General features: G+C 45.5%; 1 protein-coding gene across 1 annotated transcript in view; it reads left to right on the top strand.

Moving 5' to 3' along the window:
• The first annotated feature begins 17319 nt into the window (after positions 1–17319).
• LOC139566635 (F-box only protein 41-like) overlaps positions 17320–23587 on the top strand; it is a 101757-nt gene continuing 95489 nt past the window's right edge. The window contains exon 1 of the mRNA XM_071387872.1: positions 17320–17847. The gene's annotated coding sequence lies outside the window, so the exon portion shown is untranslated. The remainder of the gene's footprint in view (positions 17848–23587) is intronic.

Below are 23587 nucleotides of genomic sequence, written 5' to 3'. Positions count from 1 at the left end.
TGTAAACATAGTCATTCTCCTTTGTGGCTTGACAGTATAACGATAATAAATGCAATTTAGTAGACACTTTTATCCAAAGCGACTTACAGTCATGCGTGCATACATTTTTTGATGTACAGTGTATTCGGAAAGTATTCAGACCCCTTGGCTTGTTTCCAAATTTTTTGATGTTACAGCCTTATTCTAAAATGGATTAAATAAAACATGTTCCTCATCAATCTGCACGCAATAACCCATAATGACAAAGCGAAAACAGGTTTTTAGAAGTTGTGCAAATTTATAAGAAACAAAACTGAAATACCTTATTTACATAAGTATTCAGACCCTATGCTATGAGACTCGAAATTGAGCTCAGGTGCATCCTGTTTCCATTGATCATCCTTGAGATGTTTCTACAACTTGATTGGAGTCCACCTGTGGTAAATTTAATTGATTGGAAATTATTTGGAAAGGCACACACCTGCCTATATAAGGTCCCACAGTTGACAGTGCATGTCAGAGCAAAAACCAAGCCATGAGGTCGAAGGAATTGTCCGTAGAGCTCTGAGACAGGATTGTGTCAAGGCACAGATCAGGGGAAGGGTACCAAAACTTTTCTGCAGCATTGAAGGTCCCCAAGAACACAGTGGTCCCCAAGAACACACATTCTTAAATGGAAGAAGTTTGGAACCACCAAGACTCTTCCTAGAGCTGGCCGCCCGGCCAAACTGAGCAATCGGGAGAGAAGGGCCTTTGTCAGGGAGGTGACCAAGAACCCACTCTGACAGAGCTCCAGAGTTCCTCTGTGGAGATGGGAGAACCTTCAAGAAGGACAACCACCTCTGCAGCATTCCACCAATCCGGCCTTTATGGTAGTGGCTAGACGGAAGCCACTCCTCAGCAAAAGGCACATGACAGCCTGCTTGGAGTTTGCCAAAAAGCACCTACATGATTCTCTGGTCTGATGATGCCAAGCGTCACGTCTGGAGAAAACCTGGTACCATCCCTACGGTGAAGCATGGTAGTGGCAGCATCATGCTGTGGGGATGTTTTTCAGCGGCAGGGACTAGGGGACTAGTCAGGATCGAGGGAAAGATGAACGGAGCAAAGTACAGAGAGATCCTTGATGAAAACCTGCTCCAGAGCGCTCAGGACCTCAGACTAGGTGAAGGTTCACCTTCCAACAGGACAACGACCCTAAGCACAAAGCCAATACAATGCAAGAGTGGCTTCGGGACAAGTCTCTGAATGTCCTTGAGTGGCCCAATCAGAGCCCGGACTTGAACCCGATCGAATACTTTCCGAATGCACTGTATGGGTGGTCCTGGTAATTGAACCCACTATTCTGGCATTCTCCACCAACTGCAAAGGACCAAATGAACCATTCTTAGATTATGTTGAATTACATGTTTCTCTGAATTATTGTCATCTACTAATTGCTCAGAGGCAAACATGCCAAATTATATTGGTTGCGTCTCGGGCACCATATTCCCTACATAGTGCACTACTTTTGACCCGAGCCCTATGGGTCCTGGTCAAAAGTAGTGCACGATATAAGGATTTTTTTTTTTTTTCATAATCTCATACTCAGTTTTGATAGGAGTTGATGGGACCCAATCAGTCGTTGAGACAAAGCGGAGTAATCCAAGTTGATCGTGCTCAGGGCACGAAGGTAGGCTACACAGTATGACGTCACCTGTCTGTCATATCGATACACCACACATTATAACCCGTCCAGTCGAAACACCAGCCCCCAGGCAACAGTGTAACGTCACATGTGGCTTGCTCCAGTCTCAGCTAGCGTCATACAAACACACCTCCATATGGAAACACTGTGGCTGTGTACCAAATGCGCCATATAGGGAATTGTGTGCCATTTAGGACGCATCCTCAGCCAGCATCACACACACCTCCGTAGGAGAACAGTAGCAGGCTGTTGTGGAGTAGTAGTAGCTAGCTAGAGTATCCCCTGTTTTCTTCCTCCAAGCCTGGCTTGGACCTGTTTTTTTACCCCCCCCCCCCCCCGGTTAAAAGTATAGCATCCCACAAAGTCACAACCCCCTCACTCCTCTCCTCCCCTCAATGACGCATAATAGAGCTGCTCCTCCCTCCCCGCTCCCCCAGTGCCGTGGCCTTTGGGCGGGTGATGGATTGTCACCCTCGCCTGGGGGAGGAAGGGGAGAGTGACGTATCTCTCTGTTCTGAGTGTACTGACGCCATGCTGAGGCCACACAGGGGCCCCTCAAAAGGCCTCAGTTGACCCAGAGCCCAGACCGTGGCAGTATCACAGACGGAAACTGTCGCTGGATGTGATCCCCTTGGAGTGTTTTGAGACGTTTAGCGGTTATTTGCTTTGTTCTTTTTAAATGGGGTTTCGTATGAATGACTCAGAGCATCGCTGGCCATTTGAAAATCAAAACACTTTCTCTTGTTATAGCCGCTAATTCCCTTGTCTTGGGCTGCTCTAATAGCACTCCCATGGATCATGGGACAATGTGAGTTAATGCTCGGTTGGGTAATTACCTTTGTGGCTAAGGTGATTATGAGATAAACTTAGGTGAGAATGGAAAATGATATAAAAGGGGCAAATAAACCGGTTTCTAAATTCTAAAAAGGAGAATGTGTATTTTTAAGTGTGCTTTAAAATGTGTTAAAAAAGTAATGTTTCTGTTGAATAACAGACCGTGGACTGTACTTAAAGAGCCACAAGGCTGTTTGAAGAGCCAAAGTTGAATATGCATTATCCTCCCCCCCTAGTTTAAATAATACATGGCATTGGTACAATATAACTTTACAATATAGTTAAACTATACAATCTAGTTCACAGTGTCCGTGTGCAGGCCAATTATTTATTTAATTCACAAAACCTATCACAACTCAGGATATGACCCAGATGCAGAAAAGGGAGGTGAATAGTACAGTTCTCAGATGATTTATTAGAAACACGTGGCAGGCTAAGGGCAGGTCGAGGGTAGGCAGAGGTTGTGATCAGGTCAGAGTCAGGCAGGTACAGGACGGCAGGCAGGCTAAGGGCAGGTCGAGGGTAGACAGAGGTTGTGATCAGGTCAGAGTCAGGCAGGTACAGGACGGCAGGCAGGCTCGGGGTCAGGGCAGGCAGAGGTTGTGATCAGGTCAGAGTCAGGCAGGTACAGGACGGCAGGCAGGCTCGGGGTCAGGGCAGGCAGAGGTTGTGATCAGGTCAGAGTCAGGCAGGTACAGGACGGCAGGCAGGCTCGGGGTCAGGGCAGGCAGAGGTTGTGATCAGGTCAGAGTCAGGCAGGTACAGGACGGCAGGCAGGCTCGGGGTCAGGGCAGGCAGAGGTTGTGATCAGGTCAGAGTCAGGCAGGTACAGGACGGCAGGCAGGCTCGGGGTCAGGGCAGGCAGAGGTTGTGATCAGGTCAGAGTCAGGCAGGTACAGGACGGCAGGCAGGCTCGGGGTCAGGGAAGGCAGAGGTTGTGATCAGGTCAGAGTCAGGCTGGTACAGGACGGCAGGCAGGCTCGGGGTCAGGGAAGGCAGAGGTTGTGATCAGGTCAGAGTCAGGCTGGTACAGGACGGCAGGCAGGCTCGGGGTCAGGGCAGGCAGAGGTTGTGATCAGGTCAGAGTCAGGCTGGTACAGGACGGCAGGCAGGCTAAGGGCAGGTCGAGGGTAGGCAGAGGTTGTGATCAGGTCAGAGTCAGGCAGGTACAGGACGGCAGGCAGGCTAAGGGCAGGTCGAGGGTAGGCAGAGGTTGTGATCAGGTCAGAGTCAGGCAGGTACAGGACGGCAGGCAGGCTCGGGGTCAGGGCAGGCAGAGGTTGTGATCAGGTCAGAGTCAGGCAGGTACAGGACGGCAGGCAGGCTCGGGGTCAGGGCAGGCAGAGGTTGTGATCAGGTCAGAGTCAGGCAGGTACAGGACGGCAGGCAGGCTCGGGGTCAGGGCAGGCAGAGGTTGTGATCAGGTCAGAGTCAGGCAGGTACAGGACGGCAGGCAGGCTCGGGGTCAGGGCAGGCAGAGGTTGTGATCAGGTCAGAGTCAGGCAGGTACAGGACGGCAGGCAGGCTCGGGGTCAGGGCAGGCAGAGGTTGTGATCAGGTCAGAGTCAGGCAGGTACAGGACGGCAGGCAGGCTCGGGGTCAGGGCAGGCAGAGGCTCGTGATCAGGTAAGAGTCAGGCTGGTACAGGACGGCAGGCAGGCTCGGGGTCAGGGCAGGCAGAAATGGTCAGAACCGGGAAAAACTAGCAAACAGAACTAGAGAAACAGGAAGGCGGGAAAGAACGCTGGTAAGACCTGACAAGACAAGACTAACTGGCAACAGACAAACAGAGAACACAGGTATAAATACACAGGGGATAATGGGAAGATGAGCGACACCTGGAGGGGGGTGGAGACAAGCACAAAGACAGGTGAAACAGATCAGGGTGTGACAAAACCTAGAAAGGCCGAGACGTAATGACATGTTGATGATGCATGACTATAAGTACAACTGTAAGCAAGTTTATTCAGATTAATTGGTTATGTGATTCATTATTCAAGTAACTCAACAAGGGCTATTATCTTCCTATGCCATCCGGTCATTTCTCTTACTTAAAAATGTTTCCTTCTCTATACAGTTACACACATGCAAAGCGGAGAAAAAGACAGTTCCAAACTCATGGAACTGAAGTTTTTTGAAAGAGAACACATATTACAACTGGAAAGGATCGAGGTCAACGCAAATACAAAACGACACAAAGACAAATAGCATCAGTCATCTCAACTGTCAATCAACTCAGGTGGCATAGGGTCCACTTCCTGTTAATAAGCTATTTGGATGATCCGTGTACAATCAGATGAGTCGATCCTCAGTATCCCGTGTGTGTATTTGTGCCCTCTGACAGTCCAACCGATTGATCCATGCGTACCTACATTAACCATTAACCGAACAGCCATTGCGTGCCAAGGGGAGACAGACAACGAGAGGATTCCATTCCTCCACAGTAGATCCATCCAGGTCTAGGCACCCTCTATTGTTATGGATCCAAAATGACGGCTGGTGTCAGGATGCTGGGTTTAATCATTAACCAGGTACAGGACACTGGGACAGGGGAGCCAGTTTCCTGGGCTGCTCTAGGGGGTGATAGATCACACGGTCCCCAGGACGAGGTGGTTAACCGTTAACCGTGTCACCGCCGGGGCCTTCAATCTCGTCCCGTAGACAGATAGAGAGGGATCCCTGATCCCTCCATCACCATCCCTCCTCCTCTTTATTCGTTCATCCCTCTTTCATTCACCACAGAGGACAGTTGCGTCCCCCTACGCGTGAATGATAAGGATAAACGCATAGATTGATCTGACAGCTGACGAACGTGCTGTTTCCTGTTACTCTACGTGGCTGAAGAATTTATGGACTCGTCGTTCTCACTCTATAGAGTGTGATGGAAATGTTAAGGTACACACGCCAAGGGAAAACAACAGAACTGGTCATTTTATTTAACTAGGCAAGTAGTTAACAAATTATTATTTACAATGACGGCCTACCAGGGAACAGTGCCTTGTTCAGGGGCAGAATGACAGATTTTTACCTTGTCAGCTCGGGGATTCGATCCAGCAACCTTTCGGTGACTGGCCCAACACTTGAACCACTAGGCTACCTGCCACACCATCGTTTTATGATTGTTAAGCAGTTGTCACCATATAATTTATATATGTTACCATAAATGTTACCATATAGTTTTAAGAGTACCACAATATACATCTTTTAGACATGGCTTTGAGTGGATGTGTTATTTTCAAAGCTATACATTTGTATTTTATGATAAGCTCCACATAGCAAAAGCACACATACTCCTATGAATGACAACCCCCACTCTCACTCTGCAAAGTCTGTGTACACAAGACAACCACTTTATTAAGCCTTGCATTGTTATTTTATTTTTTGTCTTAAATTATTATTTATTTTTTTACCACTTTTTGTCCCCAATTTCGTGGTATCCAATTAGTCGTTTACAGTCTTGTCTCATCACTGCAACTACCGTATGGACTCGAGAGAGGCGAAGATCAAGAGCTGTGCGTCCTCTGAAACACAACCCAACCAAGCCACACTGCTTCTTGACACAATGCCCACTTAACCCGGAAGCCAGCCGCACCAATGTGTCGGAGGAAACACCGTTCACCTGGCGACTGTGTCAGTGTGCACTGCGCCCGGCCCGCCACAGGAGTCGCTAGTGCGCGATGGGACAAGAACATCCCTGCCGGCCAAACCCTTCCCTGACCCGGATGACGCTGGGCCAATTGTGCGCCGCCCCATGGGTCTCCCGGTCGCGGTTGGCTGCGATACAGCTTGTATTCTGATGTCCCTTCTGACTGTACACTTGAATTAGGTTGGAATTCCTAGTATAACCTCATTTGAGCATTACGGCTCCATCCCTCCAGTATAGTTTAAAAGGGGTCATGTTCCCAGCTGTAGCCTCGGTCACTTTCTGCTGTCCCACACTATAAAGTCTGCAACTAGACCTCTACGGTGGCTTTAACCGCTCTATCCGGCTCCATAATGGCCGCCGCTTGTGGGACCAGATAGACTGAAGAGCTTTCAAGTCGTCTGAACAGCAACACTCCTCTCATTACCGGCTATAGTAGCCCTACATCAAACCTGCTCATTATTTTTCAACAAGGGAGGAAACGCGAAGTACACAGAGATGACGAACGGGGGCTACAAAGTGGCTAGAGTTCAAATAATATCTGAACTTTGTGGTTATGCTATGCACGCTATATCGACAGGCCACCCATCTCTATAGGCAGAGAGCAAAGACTGTCCGTGGAGATAAAAGTAGTTATTATTGACACGGAAAATACTGTTGCAGAGCCTGTGGTCTAGTGGTAGCGTATATACTGTACATTCCTCCCCACTGGAGACAGGGGTTCAATCCCCATGTCGGCCCCTTCCCGCTGTGTCTCCCCTCTGCTTCTGTACAGTTTTGGGATTTGCGTAATTCTGCCATGAAGTAATTACACCGTACGTCAACTAGTGTTACGTTAGATATACTGTGTGAAGATGACGTGGTTTGTGATAAATAGGAACCCTTCACGAACCCTTCACGAACTGGGAAAGAAATGTGTTGATATCACCATCCGTATCTGAATGACCACCTATTTGTAGTGTGTTTTACACCATTGTGTGTTTTACACCATTTACGTAAAAGCCTCTATATATTGGCCAAGTTCTAGGTAATGTGACAGTGATTTGACGAGGTCCCTCGGGCAAGAGGTTAAACTAACACACAATGGCTGTTAGCGGTATTAATATGCAAATGGGTTGCAACTCACCAGCCTGCTGTCATACCTACACCACTGAAAGCCGGCCCAAAATAAGTTCCACTGGGGGGAAAAAAAATCCACACAAGAGCCATACTTGATAAGACATACTCTGTTGCCATGGCAGCGTCGACAGTATGGCTCAAGCTAAAAATGCAGAGGTCTGTATAATCATTGTCATTGTGTACATGGATTTTGCTACCAGACCCATGTATCGTCCTCATCAATGGGCTAGAAGAAATCTGGTTTCAACCGGTCGTAATTAGGGAGCTTTCAATATTGGTAGAAAAAATCTAATTATTCTTCGTGCAGAAGGACTCATCCACGGTCCCTTACAAACTCAGTTTTACAACTGATGAACAATGCATTTGGCACAATTGTCGTGGCATAATGGAGAGTTTTTCTGCACAAGAATGAGAACACTTGTGCTGTGGAGAGAACAAGGGTTGAGTAAGCATTTTTGTGCGGACAAACTCTCCATTGTGTCACAAATGCCAGTTGTAACACAACCGTTGTGTCTAATGCGTTGTGCATCAGTTACAACCCGAGTGTGTACAGGGGGCCTATGTTGTCGTCAAGATGTTTCTTTTTATTGTATGTTGTAGTAGAGATACACGTACCTTCATGTAAATGGTTCTGTTGATCTTTCAACTTGTTGGATCGTCTGTAGACATCATGGTACTGTGTGCACTACACTGTTACATTGACCTGTCAGACTACTACATCATAGAGATAATTGACTTCTACATTGTTATTTATATATAGAATCGATAGGGATTCTATATATAATTCCACGGACTGTATCTCGTTGGAGCTTCTCTATACACCATGGTCCATATGGTATCACCATGCCTGATCTAAATCAGTATGCATAGAACGCTCCTATCATTATGAAGCCTTTCACCTGCAATTTATTACGTTCCATTCACTTATTGTGTTTAATTGGCACTTGACGTAATACATTAGTACAAACCAGTGATCCCTTTGACTTTTTGTCGTTTTGTTGTTTTGTCCTCCATTTTCTCATTGTCTAAGTGACATAATAACAAACGCAAACTCGTTTGACTTTCTGATGAACGTGTCAAACGTCGAAAAGTTTGGCTCGCTTTCTCAGTGAGACCTATTTTGATTTGTTACGTCCTATATAACAAGCCCCTGACCACTATTGCCACATCAACAATATCAACATTTTTCATACTTTGAAAAATCTCTATCTCCCTCTGTATGGATACCATGACCGTACAACTGATTCTCTCTCTCTCTCTCTCTCTCTCTCTCTCTCTCTCTCTCTCTCTCTCTCTCTCTCTCTCTCTCTCTCGCTCTCGCTCTCGCTCTCTCTCTCGCTCTCTCTCTCTCTCGCTCTCTCACTCTCACTCTCACTCATACATTCATACAGTACGTGTGGCCCTTGCTATAACCATGTCAGTGTACAAGAACCATTGTTTCACCCTCATCAATGCCATATCCAGTTCACCTCCAGCACTCATCAACCTGGAGAAACTCTGCTTGGACACACATGGGCTCTGGTGAAAAGTAGTGCTCTAAATGTGGAATAGGGTGCCATTTGGGACTAAACGTCCGTATATCATAAAATGTACATTGTCCAATATTTCCTATTCACTTAAGAGTGAGCAGCAGTACCCAATCATTTTGAAAATGGAGCTGTTCTTAGTTTAACCTGATTTATGTGGTACTATCACGATCACGATTAGTTCTTACAGTAGTATGTGTTGACACTGTTATTATTTGTACACTACTGCTGCCCTCTGCTGTCCAGAAACATCACCCGCAGGTTGGATGTTTTCTGTTTCTTTTCTGTATATTATTCTGCCATCTTAAAGGACAATTCCACCCCAAAACAATTTTTTGGTATTTGTTTCATTTGTCTAAATGTTTTTCTTGTCAGCAATCAAGTTTTCAAGATATGTAACTTTCAAAATACAGAAATCATCCCCCTATGATACATCATATGATGCAAAATGCAACACCATATGATGATTTCTGTATTTTGTAAGTTACATATCTTGAAAACTTGATTGCTGACAAGCAAAACATTTTGGGACTATGTCAACAATAGACTAATGAAACAAATAGTTTCCTTTAAGAGTTTTCCTTTAAGATAATATCCAGTGGTTTATTTTATTTATTTCACCTTTATTAAGTAAAAATACTTAAGTAAAAATACTTTAAAGTACTACTTATAAAATACTTTAAAGTACTACTTAAGTTGTTTTTTTGGGTCTCTCTACTTGACTTTACTACTTAAATTTTTGACTACTTTTACTTCAGTACATTACTTAATGTACTTTTTACTCAATACATTTTCCCTGACATCCAAAAGTACTAGTTACATTTTGGATGCCTAGCAGGACAGGAAAATGGTCCTATTCACTCATCAAGTTAACATCTCTGGTCATCCCTACTGCCTCTGATCTGGTGGACTCACTAAACACACATGCTTCATTTGTAAATTATGTTGGAGTGTGCCCCTGGCTATCTGTAAATAAACGCCATCTGGTTTGCTTAATATAAAGAATTTTAAATTATTTATGATTTTACTTTTGATACTTAAGTGTATTTAATACCAAATACTTTTACACTTTTACTCAAGTAGTATTTTACTGGGCGACTTTCACTTTTACTTGAGTCATTTTCTATTAAGGTATCTTTACTTTTACTCAAGTATGACAATTTGGTACATTTCCACACTGATAATATCTGAATAAAAAATATGTGGTTTCACTGATGCCCCCTGGAAACGAAATGCAGTATACTGTATGTGATATAGATTAATTAAACCATGGTAGTGTACAGTGCCTTGCAAAAGTATTCATCCCCCTTGGCATTTTTTCCTATTTTGTTGCATTACAACCTGTAATTTAAATAGATTTTTATTTGGATTTCATGTAATGGACATACACAAAATAGTCCAAATTGGTGAAGTGAAAAAAATTACTTATTTAAACATATATATATTTTTTTAAACTGAAAAGTGGTGCGTGCATATGTATTCACCTCCTTTACTATGAAGCCCCAAAATAAGATCTGGTGCATTAATTAAATAAAGTCCACCTGTGTGCAATCTAAGTGTCACATGTATATACACACATATACACACGTATATATATATCTCAGTATATACACACCTGTTCCGAAAGGCCCCAGAGCCTGCAACACCACTAAGCAAGGGGCACCACAAAGCAAGCAGCACCATGAAGACCAAGGAGCTCTCCAAACAGGTCAGGGACAAAGTTGTGGAGAAGTACAGATTAGGGTTGGGTTAAAAAAAATATCTGAAACTTTGAACATCCCACGGAGCACAATTAAATCCATTATTAAAAAATGGAAATAATATGACACCACAACAAACCTGCCAAGAGAGGGCCACCCACCAAACCTCACAGACCAGGCAAGGATGGCATTAAGAAGAGACCAAAGATAACCCTGAAAGAGCTGCAAAGCTCCACAGCGGAGATTAGGGTAACTGTCCATAGGACCACTTTAAGCCGTACACTCCACAAAGCTGGGCTTTGCGGAAGAGTGTTCAGAAAAAAGGCCATTGCTTAAAGAAAAAAATTATCAAACACATTTGTGTTCGCCAAAAGGCATGGGGGAGACTCCCCAAACATATGGAAGAAGGTACTCTGGTCAGATGAGACTAAAATGTAGCTTTTTGGCCATCAAGGAAAATGCTATGTCTGGCAAAAACCAAACACCTCCCATCACCCCGAGAACACCATCCCCACAGTGAAGCATGGTGGTGGCAGCATCATGCTGTGGGGATGTTTTTCATCGGCAGGGACTGGGAAACTGGTCAGAATTGAAGGAATGAGGAATGGCACTAAATACAGGGGTATTCTTGAGGGAAACCTGTTTCAGTCTTCCAGAGATTTGAGACTGGGACGGAGGTTCATCTTCCAGCAGGACAATGTCCCTAAGCATACTGCTAAAGCAACACTCGAGTGGTTTAAGAGGAAACATTTAAATGTCTTGGAATGGCCTAGTCAAAGCCCAGACATCAATCCAATTGAGAATCTGTGGTATGACTTAAAGATTGTTGTACACCAGCTGAACCCAATCCAACTTGAGGGAGCTGGAGCAGGTTTGCCTTGAAGAATGGACAAAAATCCCAGTGGATAGATGTGCCAAGCTTAGAGACATACCCCAAGAGACTTGCAGCTGTAATTGCTGCAAAAGTTGGCTCTACAAAGTATTGACTTTGGGGGGTGAATAGTTATGCACGCTCAAGTTTTCAGTTTTTTTGTCTTATTTCTGTAACGGTCCTGACCTGTTTTATGTTGTTTTTGTATGTGTTTAGGTCAGGGCATGTGTTTTGGGTGGGCAGTCTATGTTATCTGTTTCTATGTTGGTTTTGGGTTGCCTGGTATGGCTCTTAATTAGAGGCAGGTGGTTTGCGTTTTCCTCTAATTAAGAGTCATATTTAGGTAGGGCGTTCTCACTGTTTGTTTGTGGGTGATTGTCTCCTGTGTCGTCGATGTATGTACCATACGGGACTGTTTGGTTGTTCGTTCGTTTTGATGTAGTCTGTTCCTGTCCGTGAGTTTTACGTTTTAGTTATGTAAGTTCATGTTCAGGTTTTCGTCTACGTCGTTTTCTTGTTTTGTAATTTTGTAAGTGTTTTGTTTTCGTGTGCCGTCGTGTCAAATAAAGAGATGGCATATTTCCCTAATGCTGCGTATTGGTCCACTGATCCTTCTCTCCTCTCCTCATCTGAGGAAGAGGAGGACAACAGCCCTTACAGAATCACCCACCACGCTAAGACCAAGCGGCAAGGGAATGCTCAACAGAGCAACAAGGACTCCTGGACTTGTGAGGAGATCCTGGATGGTAGAGGACCTTGGGCTCAGCCAGGGGAATATCGCCGTCCCAAGGAGGAGTTGGAAGCAGCGAAGGTTGAGAGGCGCTGGTATGAGGAGGCAGCGCGTCGACGCGGTTGGGAGCCCGTGAGTCAGACCCAAACATTTCTTGGGGGGGGGGCACACGAGGACTGTGGCAAAGCCGGGTAGGATACCCGAGCCAACTCCCCGTGCTTACCGTGGAGGTAGAAGGCGTCGTACTGGTAAGACACCGTGTTATGCGGTAAAGCGCACGGTGTCCCCAGTACGCGTGCTTAGCCCAGTGCGGGCTATTCCACCTTGCCGCACTGGGAGGGCTAAGTTGGGCATCGAGCTGGATGTCATGAAGCCGGCCCAACGCATCTGGCCACCAGTGCGTCTCCTCGGGCCGGCATACATGGCACCAGCCTTACGAATGGTGTCCCCGGTTTGCCAGTATAGCCCAGTGCGGGCTATTCCACCTCGCCGCACTGGCAGGGCTACGGGCACCATTCAACCTGGTAAGGTTGGGCAGGCTCGATGCTCAAGAGCACGTGTCCTCCTTCACGGTCCGGTATACCCGGTGCCACCTCCATGTACCAGTCCTCCGGTGGCAGCCCCCCGTACCAGGCTGTCTCTCCGGGTTCTCTCTCCAGCTGTTTCCTCCTCTCCAGCGCAGCCAGTGCCTAGACCACGCACCAGGCTGTCTCTCCTTCTCCTCCCTACAGAGCTGTCCTGCCATGACCAGCCAGAGCTGTCCTGCCATGATCAGCCAGAGCCGTCCTGCCATGACCAGCCAGAGCCGTCCTGCCATGACCAGCCAGAGCCGTCCTGCTATGACCTGCCAGAGCCGTCCTGCTATGACCTGCCAGAGCCGTCCTGCTATGACCTGCCAGAGCCGTCCTGCTATGACCTGCCAGAGCCGTCCTGCTATGACCTGCCAGAGCCGTCCTGCTATGACCTGCCAGAGCCGTCCAGCCAGGACCTGCCAGAGCCGTCCAGCCAGGACCTGCCAGAGCCGTCCAGCCAGGACCTGCCAGAGCCGTCCAGCCAGGACCTGCCAGAGCCGTCCAGCCAGGACCTGCCAGAGCCGTCCAGCCAGGACCTGCCAGAGCCGTCCAGCCAGGACCTGCCAGAGCCGTCCAGCCAGGACCTGCCAGAGTCCCTCAGCCGGGACCTGCCAGAGCCGTCCAGCCGGGACCTGCCAGAGCCGTCCAGCCGGGACCTGCCAGAGCCGTCCAGCCGGGACCTGCCAGAGTCCCTCAGCCGGGACCTGCCAGAGTCCCTCAGCCGGGACCTGCCAGAGTCCCTCAGCCGGGACCTGCCAGAGTCCCTCAGCCGGGACCTGCCAGAGTCCCTCAGCCGGGATCTGCCAGAGTCCCTCAGCCGGGATCTGCCAGAGTCCCTCAGCCGGGACCTGCCCCTTGTCCCGGTGCTGCCCCTTGTCCCGGTGCTGCCCCTTATCCCGGTGCTGCCCCTTATCCCGGTGCTGCCCCTTATCCCGGTGCTGCCCCTTATCCCGGTGCTGCCCCTTGTCCCGGTGCTGCCCCTTGTCCCGGTGCTGCCCCTTGTCCCGGTGCTGCCCCTTGTCCCGGTGCTGCCCCTTGTCCCGGTGCTGCCCCTTGTCCCGGTGCTGCCCCTTGTCCCGGTGCTGCCCCTTGTCCCGGTGCTGCCCCTTGTCCCGGTGCTGCCCCTTGTCCCGGTGCTGCCCCTTCTCCCGGTGCTGGCCGTTCATTTCGGGGATGTTAGTTTTAGGGTGGTCATTGGGAGGGGAAGACAGAAGCGGGGAGTGACTATGGTGGTGTGGGGACAGCGTCCAGAGCCGGAGCCACCACCGTGGTCAACTGCCCACCCAGACCCTCCCCTTGACTTTGTGCTGGTGCGCCCGGCGTTCGCACCTTGAGGGGGGGGTTCTGTAACGGTCCTGACCTGTTTTATGTTGTTTTTGTATGTGTTATGTTATGTGTTATGTGTCTATGTTATCTGTTTCTATGTTGGTTTTGGGTTGCCTGGTATGGCTCTTAATTAGAGGCAGGTGGTTTGCGTTTTCCTCTAATTAAGAGTCATATTTAGGTAGGGCGTTCTCACTGTTTGTTTGTGGGTGATTGTCTCCTGTGTCGTCGATGTATGTACCATACGGGACTGTTTGGTTGTTCGTTCGTTTTGATGTAGTCTGTTCCTGTCCGTGAGTTTTACGTTTTAGTTATGTAAGTTCATGTTCAGGTTTTCGTCTACGTCGTTTTCTTGTTTTGTAATTTTGTAAGTGTTTTGTTTTCGTGTGCCGTCGTGTCAAATAAAGAGATGGCATATTTCCCTAATGCTGCGTATTGGTCCACTGATCCTTCTCTCCTCTCCTCATCTGAGGAAGAGGAGGACAACAGCCCTTACAATTTCGTGTTTGTTTCACAATAAAAAATATTTAGCATCTTCAAAGTGGTAGGCATGTTGTGTAAATCAAATGATACAAACCCCCAAAAAATCTATTTTAATTCCAGGTTGTAAGGCAACAAAATAGGTAAAATGCCAAGGGGGGGTCAATACCTTCGCAAGGAACTGTGTGTATTTTTCTTACACAAGTCTATTGTCTTCATGTTGGTATTGACACAGTCACACAGCCCAATATGATCGAAAAGAGATTATTCGCTGATATAATCACTGCATTTGGGAGCAATAATAGTATGCTGAATACTAGTTCCGTCTCAGATGATACCCTTTCCTATTCCTCATGGGCTCTGGACCAAAAGTAGTACGCTATGTAGGGAATAGGGTGCCATTTGGGGCGTAGACACTGTCTCTGAAATGTTCTGTGCCCTTTTCCGGATCTGTGTGTATTGTCTGTGACATGCACTGGCATCATTCAACGTCCTCTGTCATTCAGGGTATTTTGAATTACATGCATTTCCTTGCCGAGGTACAAAGAAAAGGCTAGACGAGAGGTTGACTCAATCTCATTGTTGACATTTTTCCTTCCTTCCTCCATTCTTTTCTTTTCTTATTCCTCCATCCTCACGGCCAACCAGCATTAAAATACACTCTTGGGAAGAGAAAGAAAACGACTTTATTGTATTGAAATGTCAAGCATGTGTTATGGCATATATTATTTATTATTATGGTTGCTATGCAAACGGATATTAATAATATCTACACCAGCGGAGGGTGTTTGCTCAATGATGAAAGCAGACCAAAGCACAGCATGCCTCAATCAGCCAATCAAGAGACAATAAAGGTTCACAGCCCTACTATTACACAGCAGCCAATGGGGCCGTCACTTCTAATGAAAAAACGGAATGAAAGGAACGGATGGAAGAAGTGTCTGATCTAAATCTGTCACAGTACTTTGACATCATCGTCTTGGAACTTTGGTACAGTATCATCTTAATTTAATCCAAGCAATTAAGGTTTTATTCTAACACCGACAAGGATGTGTTATGGAATGGCATGTTGCATTGAACAACAAAAGAGCCGATTGGCTGACACTGCTATTCCAAAATGGCTGCGGTGGCTACTGGTAGCTAGCATGAGGACAAAAAAGGACAGTTTTCTGGAAAAACGATCAGTATTTCAATCTTCTCGATGTATCAGTTTGGATAAAGGTACAATTTGGATTACAGTGGCATATCCCATCCCTGCTTTGATCTCGCTCCACAGTTTCTTAATCTAACCATGATGGCGTTCCCGACCACAGTGCAGCTCAGTATAAACAAGCGTAACGGTACGGTCAGAATCTTCTGGCTAACTGCCACTTGTACACCACCAGGATTCTCTTCTTGGCTGCATACCAAATGTCACCCTATTCCATACATAGTGCATAGGACATCCTTGAGAAATATAGTGTTTGATTTGTATCGGAACAAACAATATACCATTAAAATCCCCTAAAAGTAATTTACGTATTTTTGAGTGCACAAGATAATATATATTGGTGTACAGCATGGCAAAATGTTTTGCAACGTTTCAGCCCATTTGCTTCCATTTCATTCCTGAATAGGACCGATCTCTGAAGGGCTCCAGGCAGTGTTTTTGACTGTCAACCTCATATTCAAAATCTCCAGCACCAAACCAGTGTCTCTTATGTGGAAACAGTCTTTCTACGATCTGTTGTTATAAAGAACGGTACAAAAAAAATGCTTCTCTGTGACATCACAAGGTAGGATTAAAAGTTTTTCAAAAACAGTGATTTTCAAACCCTGCATCCAGATTCTATCTTTTCTTGCTCACAAAGTCACAGCAAATCTCAGTATTTGAGAATCCATTTTTGAAATGTTAACTTTTGAAGATGTCATCAGGTAGAACTTTTTAACTTTTTTTTTTTTTATTACAGAAATGCGCCGTTTTCACATTTTGACACTGGTATTGTGCTGGATATAATGAAAATGAGGTTGAAAAGTGGTGGTGTTGCCCTTTAATTTGGAGAACGATGGCGTGCAGTCTTCTCATTTGGCCACAAGGTGGTACTTTAGCCCCCCTCATCAAAACATCAGACTGCACACTGACAGGCAGGACCTGCAGTATCATCCATGCATTGTATTGCACACTGTGTCCTGGCTGTACCTGTATTGGGAACAATGAACACCACGTTTGCATTCACTATGCACCACATGGAATAAAACAGACTGAAACAGGAAGGGACTACCTGACTAACGCTTGTTTACATTACACTAATGTACACTAATGAATGCCACCCAGCATTAGAGCTTTTTTCGATATCTAAAGGAAAATGATAGTAATGATGAGAAATGACAAGAAGGGTAGCAGAGGATTAATCCTTGAGAATTTCCTCTATCTTGATAGACAATTGGATTGGGCTTGTAGATAACAAAAAAAAAATGTGTAGGCTATATTGAAATAGATGAACTTCTCCATTGCCCTTTTCTTTTACAGATTCCTGTCTGTCACCCTCCCTAACCATGTACCAATTTGCTAATGGGCCACTTGCACACAGTGACAGACAGGCAGATTCACACGCATGCACAACACACACACACGACACACGCGCACACAAACACTAGGCACCCGGTCGAAAAGTTTGAGAATTTTGCAAAGGTGAAAACACCTTTTCCTGCAATCTAGAGCCATAATCATTATTCTATTTTTTTGTTACCAGGACATCTGAGGGGGCACGTGGCCCTGTGTCCCCTATGAGCATGACGCCTCTGCGCACACACCTCACCTCCATACAAGGACTCCTAGTCTTCTTGCTGCTGATTTTTTTTATAGTGGATTGGCCTGGGATGTTGCCTACCCGTTTATACGGGCACTCTTTTTTTATTGAAAAGAGAATCTCATTGATTGATACATTTATTACTGATTGATTGGTTGGAATAAAGTGTGGAGCCCATTATAGAGGACATGACAGGTGGTCGTTATCACTGGTACATGCAGTTGCAGTAACTAGCCCTACTTGGGCATGCTTAAAAAAGTATTTGTTTGTAGAGTATTTCTCTGTACGCATGCATTCATCTGAAGGCCTAGTTCTCCAGGGAACGATCCAGTGTTTTTCTGTCCTGTGTTCACAGGAATGAAAGCTCCTTGGGAATCACACAGGTAGAGAGATGCCTTTCATCTTCTAGATTTCGGCCGGCAGAAATCTTTATTGGAGCTCGAACAGCCTTATTTTCCCTCCTTCGCTCTCCCTGTGCGCCCTCCCGCTCTAGAGCAAGCCTACTGTATTTCTGCTGCAGAGTGGGGCGTGTGACGTCAACGAATGCTGGATGGGTTCCTTGGCTCGAGCGAGAAATGGGGAGAAAATTGCGAGGTGAGAAGCGCTTTTTACCCTACATAATGTTTTGGGGGGGGATGACAGTGCTTAGTGTTTGTGTGTATGTATCAGTCGAACAATGCCGTTGACACCACGTACGAGGGAATGGCTGAAAATAACTCATAATTAGAGCAAGCAGGCAGGACACCAGTGATGGTCTGTGCACTGTCGAAAATGGTAGGCAGGAAAATCAGGGCATGCTGCTAGTGCTACGCTACTACCCGCGCCGGACACGCCACCTTCTGCACGTTGTCATCCGTATCGACACGACTGCATTGATATTTGTCTATGTTATTTAATAAAACGTGATGTTTTTCTCCGCTTATTCAAATCGATGAATGATAGGTTACAGTCAAGCCGCATGTTCCTGCTGCGGTAGGCTACCTTATGCCACTTGTCTTTGGGTCTTCACACCCAATCGAAGACTGATAACGTTCAGTCAGTGCGATTGTTGCAATCAATATGTATAGCCATTCATTGCACGTGTGTAATTGTCACTTAATCAATCAGTTGTCAATCGAATCATTCGGAATCCATAACGTCATGACACCGGCCTAATTTGCTACTCATAGGCTACGTGACGGTTAGTGAAGATCTGGCCCATGCCCGTCAAAACATGATATAATCTATTCGGTGCAATCATTTTTCAGCTGATAACGTGTAATGTAGCCTATTTTTTGCATATAATAAGACCTTTATTGGAAGCTTTTAACAGTCAAGAAACACTTTCTCATTCTATATCCATGTGTTTTTCTTCAGAGAAATGACATTTATTTGGGCATAATGTCCAAACATCAAAGCAATATGATTAGGGACTATCTGATAATACACCATATCATCATTCACTTTAAATATGTATTTATATTTGAAAGAGCCCACTACTCAGCTATGAGCCTCATAGGACTGCCAGCTGTCCCACTAAATACACTTGAGCTCAAGGGGAAGGTCTCAAAGGAAATCATGACTTGTCATTATGCACTGCTCCTGCTTGGCCACTTAGAAAACTTCCCAGATCTGCCCCCACAGCTCTTGAAGCCAAAGCAGCACTTTGCCTAAAGTGACAGACAGGCTACTCTAGTGTGGGAAATTGTGCTGTGTGTGACCAGTGGGAAATACTCATTTACAGTTTGTGTGTGACTGGCTGACTACTGTGGGAAATACTGCCTCGCTGTTGCTGTGCCCTTGCTGCTCTGTTGGGCATCCATCAGATGTGACTGAAGTCAAGCTTTAAAGGTGTCCTCCAGTCATTTTGGAACTGTTTCTGTTCAAAAGTGATATCCCAAGTATATATACAGTAAAGTACACTCTAAAGCATAGCCGCCGCGGGAGGTCCAGGTGTTGACGGTGCTGTAGCACCCCTTGTACCCTCAGCACCCCTACTTCCCACTGCTATGCTTTAGTGAGTGTACTTTACAATACTTCCTCGATTTTCATTCATTTAAAAAAAAATTTTTGTTCAAAAGTAGTGCACTGGGGCTTTACTAGTCCTGTATTAGCAGACCGATTATTAGGGGAAACAAGTAAGATTGCACATATTATTTACTTTTAGGCCTAAATACAAGATAAAATTGCATGCACGCAAACAAACCATCAAATACACAAGCGCACTCTTGCATGCACAGACCCCCCCCCCCCCCCCACCCACACACTGCATTTTCTTTTCAGAAGAAACTGCACACACACACGTTTAGTCAATTGAAATACGTTTGCATGTACATTGCTTCGAGAAGAAAGATATTGTTTCCTCTCATTTTAAAGGTAAAGACAGTCAGCCCATCACAGAAATCTCTCTGCCTGTACTATAATAAGCTGGTCATTCAGTCTTACTATCACAGGTGATTTCACTTCCCAGTCAATTACCACTGCAATTAATTTAGCCAATATGAGGATAATGTAGGTCACAATCACATAACGGGTCGCAGTAACATATTTCCACTGAACAAAAAATCTAACATGCAACAATTTCAAAGATTTGACTGAGTTACAGTTCATATAAGGCATTGTCCGCCAACTGGTCGATCTTCAAGGCATTCCTAGTTGATCGCCAAACATTTCTGTAGGCTCAGTGCCTACAGAGCTTCCACGACACCGGCCATAGCAGAGTTTGATACTGACCCAAGTAAGATTTAAAAGCTTTTAAAACCATGGCCACAGAGAGACAGTCAGAATACAGCAAAGAGCTGCTGTTTTTACGATTGTTTTTAGTAGCCAAGTGTATCGATAACCCTACATTTGTATTATTATTAGCAGCCCGTCGTGCCTACTTTAATATAGAGGAATATTTCACTTTCTCTGGTCATAGGAACAACATGAATTTGTGCATGACTGAGGCAGATCAGGTGGAAGACTGTCCCCTCTCTGGTCAGTCTCTCCCGCCCTCCACTGAGACTAATGCCGTGTTCAAGACAACTGGGAACTCTGGGGGAAAAAAACAAGATCCGACTGGGGAAAAAATAATTTTGAATGGTCATCCAACTCGGAATTCCGAGTCGGAAACTCTGGCATCTTTCTAGAGCTCTGACCTACCGACCTGAAGATCACGGACTAAATTATTTTGACTATTTCAATTTTTTTCTGAGTTCCCGGTTGTCTTGAACGAGGACCATTAGATGCAGGTACCATCAGTCCAGTGAAATAAAAAAGGACATTATTTCAAGTTATGGTCCGCAGTGCCTCACAAGTGCTACTCCAACTGATCTATTTTGTTATCAACGCTTGAGTTTTGAAAGATGATATGGTCTGAGAATAAAAATATTGGCAGGCCATGCATAAAGCCAATATTCTGTGATAATGTATTAGGCCTACTGCCCGAACATCATTCCTACGTAACTGTTTTTATTAGGTTAATGTTAAAAGTCATGTTTAAAAAATAAATTCTGAGCGTTAGATCTCTGCTTGAGTCAAGAGTGATCTTGACTCAAAAGGTTGGTGACCACTGATATAAGGAAATCAGTCAATTAAAATACATTCATTAGGCCCTAATCTATGGATTTCACATGACTGGGAATACAGTTATGCATCTGTTGGTCACAGATACCTTTAAAAAAAAAAAGAGGTGCGTGGATCAGAAAACTGGTCAGCATCAATCAAATGTATTTTATAAAGCCCTTTTTACATCAGCCGATGTCACAAAGTGCTATACAGAAACCCAGCCTAAAACCCCAAACAGTAAGCAATGCAGATGTAGAAGCACGGTGGCTAGGAAAAACTCCCTAGAAAGTCAGGAACCCAGGAAGAAACCTAGAGAGGAACAAGGCTCTGAGGGGTGGCCAGTCTTCTGGCTGTGCTGGGTTTAGATTATAACAGTTACATGGCCAAGATGTTCAAACATTCATAGATGACCAGCAGGGTCAAATAATAATAGTTGGCCTCATGCAGGCAACACATCTCCTTCGCATAGAGTTGATCAGGCTGTTGATTGTGGCCTGTGGAATGTTTTCCCGCTCCTCTTCAATGGATGTGCGAAGTTGTTGGATATTGGCGGGAACTGGAACACGGTGTCGTATACATCGATCCAGAGCATCCCAAACATGCTCAATGGGTGACATGTCTGGTGAGTTTGCTGGCCATGGAAGAACTGGGACATTTTCAGCTTCCAGGAATTGTGTACATATCCTTGCGACGTGGCTGTGCATTATCATGCTGAAACATGAGGTGATGGCGGCAGATGAATGGCACGACAATGGGCCTCAGGATCTCATCAAGGTATCTCTGTGCATTCAAATTGCCATCAATAAAATGTAATTGTTTGTCTGTAGCTTAGGCCTGCCCATACCATAATCCCACCGCCACCATGGGGCACTCTGTTCACAACATTGACATCAGCAAACCGCTCTCCCACACGACGCCATACACACTGTCTGCCATGTGTTCGGTACAATTGAAACCTGGATTCATCTGAGAAGAGCACACTTCTCCAGCATGCCAGTGGTCCATCGAAGGTGAGCATTTTCCCACTGAAGTTGGTTACAACGCTAAACTGCAGTCAGATCAAGACACTGGTGAGGACGACGAGCACTCACATGACCTTCTCTGAGATGGTTTGTAACAGTTTGTGCAGAAATTCTTTAGTTGTGCAAACCCACAGTTTCATCAGCTGTCCGGGTGGCTGGTCTCAGACGATCCCACAGGTGAAGAAGCCAGATGTGGAGGTCTTGGGTTGGCGTGGTTACACGCGGTCTGCGGTTGTGAGGTCGGTTGGATGTACAGCCAAATTCTCTAAAACGATGTGGCTTCTGGTAGAGAAATGTACATTCAATTCTCTGGCAACAGTTCTGGTGGACATTGCTGCAGTCAGCATGCCAATTGCATGCTACCTCAACTTTAGACATCTCTGGCATTGTGTGATAACTGCACATTTTAGTGGCATTCTATTGTCCCCAGCACAAGGTGCACCTTGTGTAATGATCATGCTTCTTGACATGCCACACCTGTCAGGTGGATGGATTATCTTGGCAAAGGAGTAATGCTCACTAACAGGGATGTAAACACATTTGTGCACAATTTGAGAGACAAGCTTTTTGTATGTATGGAACATTTCTGGGATCTTTTATTTCAGCTCATGAAACATGGGACCAACATGTTGCGTTTTATATTTTTGTTCAGTATAAAAATATTAAGCTCTGATAAGATTTTTTTTAACCTCCCAATTGACCCAGAGGCTTTTCATTTAGTTTCTTTTGCAGACAATTTTTCCTCAAGCCTAGACCTATTTCTTCTTTGTATTGAGTTTCGAGTAGAAATTCATGGGACATTTTTGTTCATTTTTTACACGGTGACCCAGGTGGAAGACATTCCCAAAACGATTCAAGAAAATCTCCTTGACAATGGTGACCGATGAGCACTATCTCTGTCAACTACTGCACTCCTTTAACAACTAGTTACCTCAGAGGAATGCTGCATATTCAGTGAAATTTCATTCTCATGCAGAATGTTTCACTGTCTGTCGCGCAGACAGTTGTGTCAAGTATTCCCAACTGTGTGTGTCTGTGACAGCGGATCTTCCCATAGTCATTTCTTCTTGTGTAGGTGTCAACTATTCTCTACAGTGACAGCGGAGCGTCCCAATTCCATAGTCATTTTCCTCAAGTAGACATACAGCATCGCATCACCTCTGGCAAAACAACATTGACTGTACTCCTCCTGTCCCATAGCGCCACTACACCATCTATGACTGCCGCTATGGAACTGTAACGAGAGCTTGTTTCTGTTTACATTAGAGACCTCAGTTGTCGACTGCCTCTGATCTCCCCATCAATCTTGAACGGAGATTCGATACAGCACCATGTATACACTCGGTGGCCAGTTTATAAGGTACACCCATCAAGTACCAGATCGGACACCCTTTGTATCCAGGACATCCTGAATTCTTCGGGGGATGAGACCGTTGCTCAATTGGTATCAGGATGGGGCCATGGACTTACGCCAAATCCTGACTCTGCCATCAGCATGACACGTATATATTTCATTTTGTTTTCACTCTTTTTCCAATAATAGTGAATCGGATCAATCGGACCTTTGCCTTTGTGTGAATAAAGGCCATCCCCAGTCAGAAGGGGAATATCATCAAATTTTATTTATCACATGTGCCGAATACAACAGGTGTAGTAGACCTTACAGTGAAATGCTTACGCCAGCTGCGTCCCAAATTGCACCCTATTCCCTATGTGGTGCTCATAGTGCTCAGGTCAAAGGTAGTGCACTTTATAGGGAAATGGGTGCCATTTGGGACACGGTC

Source organism: Salvelinus alpinus, chromosome 39, assembly GCF_045679555.1.
Source record: "Salvelinus alpinus chromosome 39, SLU_Salpinus.1, whole genome shotgun sequence".
NCBI classification, from domain to species: Eukaryota; Metazoa; Chordata; class Actinopteri; order Salmoniformes; family Salmonidae; genus Salvelinus; species Salvelinus alpinus.
Note: the sequence above shows the minus strand (reverse complement) of the source record. Positions and strands in the feature narration are given on the sequence as shown.